The 8,607-nt window shown below is 32.2% G+C and overlaps 1 long non-coding RNA gene across 1 annotated transcript in view; it reads right to left on the bottom strand.

The window, feature by feature from the left end:
• Positions 1-4,287: 4,287 nt before the first annotated feature.
• Positions 4,288-8,607, bottom strand: part of LOC120358981 — a 38,258-nt gene continuing 33,938 nt past the window's right edge. The window contains exons 2-3 of the long non-coding RNA XR_005575877.1: positions 5,098-5,164; positions 4,288-4,938 (exon numbers count right to left, since the gene is read on the bottom strand). This is a non-coding gene — a long non-coding RNA (uncharacterized LOC120358981). The remainder of the gene's footprint in view (positions 4,939-5,097; positions 5,165-8,607) is intronic.

The following is an 8,607-nucleotide window of genomic DNA, read 5'->3' as shown; positions in this document are numbered from 1 at the left end:
CTATTGTGCTTTCTAGGGAAAGTGAAATAATTCCAATCGAAATCCATTCCGAACAGTATATATAATATATGCCCTATTTACGTTTCGTGTGTAGGTGCTTTCTCAGCTTTCAGATTCGCGAAAAATCGTTAATAAAAGTTTTTCAGAAGAATTTATTTGACGGAAAGTGCAATATGCAAAATTTAGGTTATTAAATGCAATTTATTTATTTATTGTAAATAACGAGGAATAACAAGTTTATTTGCTTGCCGAGAATTAATTATTAATTAATTATTAATTAGTAGTGTTAATAAATAAGAATAATTATTTTACTGTTTTTTTTACATATTTTTTTTCTCTATTATATTTATAATATTTTCAAAAATTATTTTTTTATTTAAGTATTCATCAACAATTGTTTCCAACTCATACTCTGTGTACGTCGAGATTCATAACTCACTTTAATATAATCAGGGATTCACCGAAATTATACGGAAGTCTCTATCAAAGTACAAAATTAACCGTAAATAGTTATAGCAACACAAGAAAAGGGAGCATTCGAAAAATGTTTAATTCGTAGGAAGTTTCCATGGACATTTCGAGATTCGATATCGAGCGATTAGAAGAGATTTTCTCCGTAAGAAAATAGGAGGAAAGTAAAATTGAGTCGGACATCATCGGATGAGAACAGATCTCCAGATTGCTGAGTCTGCTAATTTTCAAAGATACGATTAAATTTAAGCAATTGCGAAAATAGTTGATGAACGAGAAGCGCCATCAAAGCTCGTTCTCGTCATCATTAAAAATTTATCGACGCTACGGCGTCAAGAGGACAAAAACGATCGAAAGATAAATTGCTCGGCAATTTTACTTCGACGCATAGCGTGAATAATAATGTATACTGTAAAATACTTAACATTTAAGGAAAAGGGAAAATATAATAGAGCGTATATATCCCGTAATTAGTTATAGATAGATATCTTACGTAATGTTATTATTAATCACATTCAACGTTGAGTTAATCGCGGATTAACCAACGTAAATGGATATAACGGAACTGGCGTGTACAAAATTAAGGTTCATATTAAACACAGCCATCTTTTGTGAATGATTAATTAACAGCAACGTATTTCCACATTAATAAGCCGATACATCTAAATGCTATCGAAATATTCTCCAATAGGCGAGATAAATATTGAAATTGAGTGATAAAAAATTATGTAACAAAAAAATTTTTGTTGATTAATATTTCTTTTCTAAAAAATGATTTCTATTTCTCTTTCGTTAACTCTTATTGCGTGCAGATTTTTGTACAAAAATTGACAAGCGGCTGTAATCTTTAACGTGAATCTGTTATCTGGCGAAGAGAATAACGCTTCGAAGAACATCTCGAGCATCCGACGCCGTGAGAGAAAAGCTCGGCTTTAATACGGATGCGCGCGACGTTTTCATCGATTCGACGTCGCGTATTTCACGTACAGCGCGAGCAAGCATTTCTTTGGTAGTAACGAATCATCCTTGTATTGCCACCGCGTCAGCGGATAAAGCCTCATACAAACGACAGCAATTTTTCCCATTGACGCAAAGACCTGTACGCTCGTCCTTTTTTTATGACGGCGGCTACTAATTAGTTCCCATTGTTCCGAGATAAATGCTATCACTATGAATGAAATTTTGTAACGCACCTTTTTTTTGTATGTCGCCATTCTCGTAATCGTCATAAGATTTAGGAGCTCGTGCGTTGCGTTGCTCGGTGCCTTCTTGCGGCCTGTTTGTACGCAAACTGCACCATGTATTCGTCCAAACACTTTACTCGCCGAAAGCTCCGTTTGCGATAAATCACACGTTAAAATTCCATATATCTAATATTTATATTAAATATTAAAAAGATATTTTCATTTTCATTGAAGACGTTAACTGCCTAAACGATATCTTGATCTACCTTTCAGATCACGATTTATAAATACACTTGAGTATTCACAACATTAACTAAAAGAGTATTAATATAATAATAAGATATGTTGTCACCGATTTTACTAAGCAATTATATTACAGCTTGAAATCGATATACGAATTTATAACATTTTTTTACCGTTTCCAAGATTTTACAATTTTCTAAAGAAGTGATAGTTTATAAATTGCGACTTGAATTCTCTTAGGTTCTATCACATTTGAAAGATAAACATTTTAAAAAATCTGATATTCTTAAAATTATATATAGTTATAAGAACTCGCGAAAAGAAGATAAATATAATAGAACGGCGCATAATTGAATATTTGAGAAAACGGACGAACAAGGTACATCAGGCGATCACAGTTCCTATTTTGCCCCCTTGCATACATTAATAAAGGGCACTACGTATGTATACATAGAAATGAATATGAAAAGAAAGATGTATAACTATATTTAGATGTTAAGCGCCGATGAGTATACAATAAATTTAGATTGATATATCATATTGTAAACGAAAATAGTATACGTTATAGTAAACCGTATATGTATACACACGTGTATTCTGTATGACGTAGACGAGCAATTAATTAGCGAGATAAAGTTCATTTTTTATAAGGAAGCATCGTACGTACGAATAATTTTGAGATTCTCGATGAAGATATTTGTCTCTTTATCTTTGAGCGAACATGTACTATGGAAAATTTAACTTTTACGATCATTTTATTGCGCGTCCACTTTTTGTGGATATGAATTTGTTTCTATTCTCTCTTTTGTTAATGTTGTTATTTTTATAAAATAAGTTGTACTCGATAATATAGCGTTTTAAATAGACCTTTGTATATATACATACGAGTTATATATTGTAGAAAAAAGATATAATAATAAAATTCATAGAATGTAATTGTAAAGTTTGCATAATTATCATCCTCATAATTTATACTACACTAAGTGAGAAAAACTACTTAAAAATTTATTTACGATACATAAATTTATCTGACTGAAATAAATTTTTATTTAAATAACGAAAGTTTATTCCTAGCAAAGAAACCAATTAATAAGAAAATGTGATATTTCACAGAAATAAAATATAGTTTACAGAAGTGTATGTTCCGTTATCACAATCATAAATTTTTTTATAAATATCGAAAAATATGTTGTAAACAACATTTATTCCTGAATACTTTGATTTTTTCTTAATGTAATAAATTAAAAACAATAGAATATTTTTATTAGTATTATTTACTGAGTCTAAATTAATTATTATTCTTCTAATTTATAATTTTTTTCATGCGTGTAATAAATATATATTTCTAGTAAATATTATAAATAATTTATAGCTTTTTATTGACCATAATTAATGATCGACAGAGCTGATGTGTCGATAAAGTAGCAAACAGAAGAAATAAATTCTCTGCAGTCAATAAAACTTTATCTTTTGAAATTATGCATAAAGTGGCAAATAATATATAAAAAATAAATAACTAACCGAAAGATTGATATAGCGATGCCCGATATCTCCTCCTCCTCTCAACTTCAGATCGAGTCTTCTCTTGTTACGGAACACTCGCGTTAAGTAGACTTCCTCCTCTTCCTTTTCTTCAGATTATCAGGTTTTGTTACACTCATTCACTCACTCGCGAAAATACGGTTACAATAATACGCGGTATCATGCTTGGATCCTGCGCAGGATTTACAAAATATCGAAATATAATAAAAAATTTTTTTTGGACTCACCGACCCGATGCGCAACGAGCGGAGTTAGTCAGCCACGAAGCTACGGTGATTACTGTAACACACAAACATAAGATTAAAAAATTAAAACTGTGTTTAAAATAATCAATATTTCAAAAGTTAATTCTTACACCCCCAGAGAAAAGTTTCTTTGAGTCCAAAAATATTTGTGTAGCTGAAAGAAATTCGTACACTTTGCTATACAGTTAAAGAAAAATTTCTTTGACTTGAAGAATTTTTTTCATTGTTCCATTTAGTAGAATTAAAGAAATAGTTTGGTTGTGCAACGCAAATTTTTCGTAATAAAAGAAATATATTTTTAAAATTAGACAACTAATCAACAACTAATTTATTTCTTATATTTCTATCAATACTTTCTTTGAATTAAATAATTATTTATTTAAATTAAACAAATAATTTTTTACTTTTAAAAAGACTAATAACGTCATTTCTTGAAATCAAATAAATTTTTACTTTCTACAAAGGTATTTTCATTTCAACTTAAAAAAATCAAGTTGAAGAAACGATTTTATCAATTTAAACATAACTTTTATATGAGTATGCATAAAATTTTATATGAATTTCCTTTCTTTAAGTACCTTTTTTTAATTTATTGCGATAAGATAGAATAAAATAGAAAAAGATTATTAAATGTATATAAATAAAGAATGATATTTACCCCAAGGTTGCTCCGCTGGGGCCAGATGCCTTTCCCAGGCCTCCTCCTCCTCTCAGCTCCAGGTCGAGTCTTTTCCTCTTGTTGCACTCGCGGAACACTCGCGTAAAATGTACTAAAATTGCGCCCGTGGACTAATTAAGTCTATAAGAGTCTTTCTAGTCCATTAGTCCAGTTACTTTACACGGCACTCCCGGAAAAAACGCGCGACGAACCGGCTGCGGTTCGTTTACTTTATTATAAGTCGGCGACGATGATTTACCTGTTCTCGTCGCTTCCACCTCGAGGAACATCTGTAACATACGATATCCATTAATTAGTCTAGATACGTTATACATCCTGTACACGTTAAAAATATTACTCACCTCAAGGTTGCCTTCCGGACTTCTTTTTCTTCCTCTTCTTCAGATTATCAGATTTTGTTACACTCATTCACTCACTCGCAAAAATATGATTACAATAATACGCAATAATATCATGCTTCGATCCTGCGCAGGACATCTACAAAATTGAAATATAATAAAAAAATTTATTTTGGACTCACCGACCCGATGCGCAACGAGCGGAGTTACTTGTCAGCCACGAAGCTGCGGTGATACTGTAACACACAAACATAAGATTTAAAAATTAAAACAACGCTTAAAATAATCAATATTTTAAAAGTTAAGTCTGACAGGCACATCAAACTTTTAAAATTTTATTTTTAATTAGTAAATAAAAAAAGACTATTAATTTTATATAAATAAGAAATATTTACCCCAAAGTTGCTCCGCTGGGGCCAGATGTCTCTCCTAAGCCTCCTCCTCCTGTCAGATCTTGTAAATCTGTAACATGCAAGTATAACAAAAATTATAGCAACGGTCGAAATAATTAATATTTTAAAGAATAATTATGTAACTCGTGGAAATTTATCCATACTTTAAATATATATAAATAAAATATAATTAAAAAAATTTTTTATATAATTCTTTATTTAAATTCGACTGGACGATTAAAATTCTTTCTAAAAAAAAAAGCGCGTAAAAAATATATCGAAGTTATTGTTATCACTTTTCCGCAATGCCGATTGGTTTTCTTACTACGTTAACTTCGTGAGCGGCTGTTATCGCAGAGATCCCATATTTTAACTATATGCATTAAGGGGTTAATAATGTAATATTAAATTTGTAATTAGTATGAAATTATGTAATATTAAAAGCTTTGTAGCGCGCGCAAGCTTTATCTAGTTACTAACAAAATAGTTTTGCAGTGTTGTAATAATTTGTTTTTATCATTAATCGGTATATAACTTAAAGAAGATAATTTACTAGCTGTTGATGTAAGAGATGTAACAATATACATTTATTTTCTTTCTATAAAAAGGTATGTAAAGAGTCAAGAATATAACGAATATATCGAAGTTATTATTGCTCCTTTTTTGCGATGCCGATTGGTTCACTCGCTACGCTAACTTCGTGAACGACTATCATCGTGGAGATCACGTTATTTGACTATGTGACTTTATCATTAGTCGGCATATAAGAAGGTGATCTACTAGCTGCTGATGTAAAAGATGTAACATACATTTATTCTTCATTGATAATATTGCGATTAAAATCTTATTTATTTTGTAATCAAATTCCCAAATATTTTTAAAAATTTTTGATTGTATATTTAGAATAAAATGCTTTGAAAATAATAGAGTAAAAAAATCACACTTTAATTCGTTATAAATTATGTATAAATTCAGTTACTAAATGAAATGTTATTTATTATTTCATAAATTTATTTCCATTTATCTTCGTACGCGAGCGTACACACGAAATACACACGAAATTTTCGTTGCCATTAATCTTTTATATAAAGCACCTAAACTCATTTCTGAAAGCACAGTATTGCTTTTTGTTATTTATTACCGGGACGAAGCTTATTTTATACATACATAACACATTTCACGGAATTCTATTGTCTATCTTTTACAGACGATCTGAATTTTTTTTATTCTTGTTATATGTATTATTTAGTCCAATGTACGTAACACTTATTAAATTTTAAAAGCGAAACATTTCTGTTATTTTTACGTTTTTAAATCAAATTTTATTTTAACGACTGTATAATTTATACGTACTCTCTAAATCTTTTAGGATAAAATGTCATTCTGAAATGAGTGAAATTTTATCCTAAAATTTTATTTTACGAGAATATAAAGATAATATTTATAATTTTAGATGCATTTATGTAAAGAGAGCATGGGACTATATGTCGGGCTGTCCTAATATGTGCATGACTAACTTTATCGCACGATTTTGTTGCGAAGGCGATTGACTTTGCAAATTTATTCCGGCAAGTAACGCGATTTTCCACCTGGCCGAGTTATGATGGTTTTCACGCACGACTTCGTCATTGATCTATCGCGAATATAATGAAGAGCCGTTATAAAGTTATTCGTTCGGGGCTAGGCGCAACAGGCCCTCTTTGTGACGCGCGTACAAAGTGAAACGCGCGGCTCTAGACGGTACTTAAAAAAAAAAGTGCGGAAAATATTCACGTTTCCACTTTAGAATACTTGTTAACGGATATAAGTAAAGCTGTAACACGTCTTTTCGACCGTGTGCTAATGTGTGAACAAACGACAAGGATTTGAAGAAAACTTGAGAAAGAAACTATCGAACAAAAGATTATCGAGTATATTTTGAGACTTTGTTACGTAAAGTTAATAAAGTAAAAAAAAATGAATAGTGCAATTAAGAAAAGAAATCCAATAAGATCTTAATTCAATGAGAATTAGAATAGATGAAGAACGTAAACTCTTTCAATTTTATTGCGTAAGTCGCAATGTAATGAAAGAAAAAATACACTGTTAAACCGAGCTTAAATTAATTGAAGCTGTTGAATATTCAACACCGTGCGCGAGAGAGAAAGCGCGCATGATTTACTCGAATCGGTAAAATTAACTTCATTATACCAAATATAAATAACGGATGTTATTTGTTAAATTGACTGTCGAGAAAGACACGAACACAAGGGGAGGAATGCATTTTCGGATCACACAATGGCTCGTTATTCGTACCCATCAGGTTTGCTTTGAGCTGGCGGCGCATCGTCAATACGCGGCCATTAGCGAACACGTGTGTACATGTATGCATTGTAGTTACCTGGTCGATGCATCTTTACGAACCGCTTGCATTGTGAAAGTGTCCATTAAATGCGTAATATAGTGGGGAGATTTTCAAGAGGCCGATATTTATTATTGTGAGAAGCTTCTCCTGCAAAATTTACAAACATAATTCTGTCTCGAGTCGAACAATTGTTCAGAGTGTACGAAATATCGCGTTTATAAATTCAGAAATTGAAACTAACAGTGTAACGTAAACTTCCCATTAGGATCTTACTCTTTCGCAATTTCTATAAATATTTTTACCCAAGTCCGAGCTGTATGTAGGCCAAATTCATTTATACATATCAAACTCATACGCGCGATTTTGTATAACGCGAGTTCCTAGAATTTCTTGAGTGACAGGATATTTATCTTCGATAGACACGCGGGCACGTTGGAATTTCTTCCCCGTGAGCATGTGATCGCGGAGCGAGTTAAAAAGGAAAAAAATGGGTCGTCTATCGGTGTCATGGCTGACTGGCATCCATGTAATTACTGGTGACGACACGTTTCCGCATCGAACAAAGGTATTCTGGTACGCTCAGCGCGAGGGTATCTTCCTGGACGAAAGCGCAGCGCTTTCTCGGAAACCGAATAAAGGAAATGACGGCGCGTAATTATGACGGGGTGTAATCGGAAGTTCGCGAAATTAGCCGGGGACCGCCTCTTTTTCTTCCCTTACGCCGGGTGAGAACTCACCTCACCTGGCAGTGACTCAGAGTCATGAAAAATGGATAGTACCACTTTCCGCTTTGCTGGGTGTCGTCTCAGTAATTTGCTTCCGGTAGATAATTATTATATTCGTGTTTAAATTTACGATCTAATACGTATCTAATATGTATCTGGATGTGCTACAATAAACAATTTAGAATCTAAACCTACAAATTAGCGATATGCTTTATTCTGACACGCCACATGAGCATTTGTCTTCATTTGATTTAAGACAGTTAAGTGAGTGTTAATAATATAGATAGTACGCTGAAAAATAATGATTTATTAGCACGAATCACTCAACTTTTGCAAGAATGTGATATGCATATCTCAGTTACACTCTTGCCCTTTCAATTACTAGACCTCAGCAGAAAGCGATGATAATAGCGACGCGTGCGGTATATGCACTTCGTCACACGT

The sequence above is a fragment of the Solenopsis invicta genome, chromosome 11 (genome assembly GCF_016802725.1).
Source record: "Solenopsis invicta isolate M01_SB chromosome 11, UNIL_Sinv_3.0, whole genome shotgun sequence".
NCBI lineage: Eukaryota > Metazoa > Arthropoda > Insecta > Hymenoptera > Formicidae > Solenopsis > Solenopsis invicta.
This window is presented reverse-complemented; position numbering and strand designations above follow the sequence as displayed.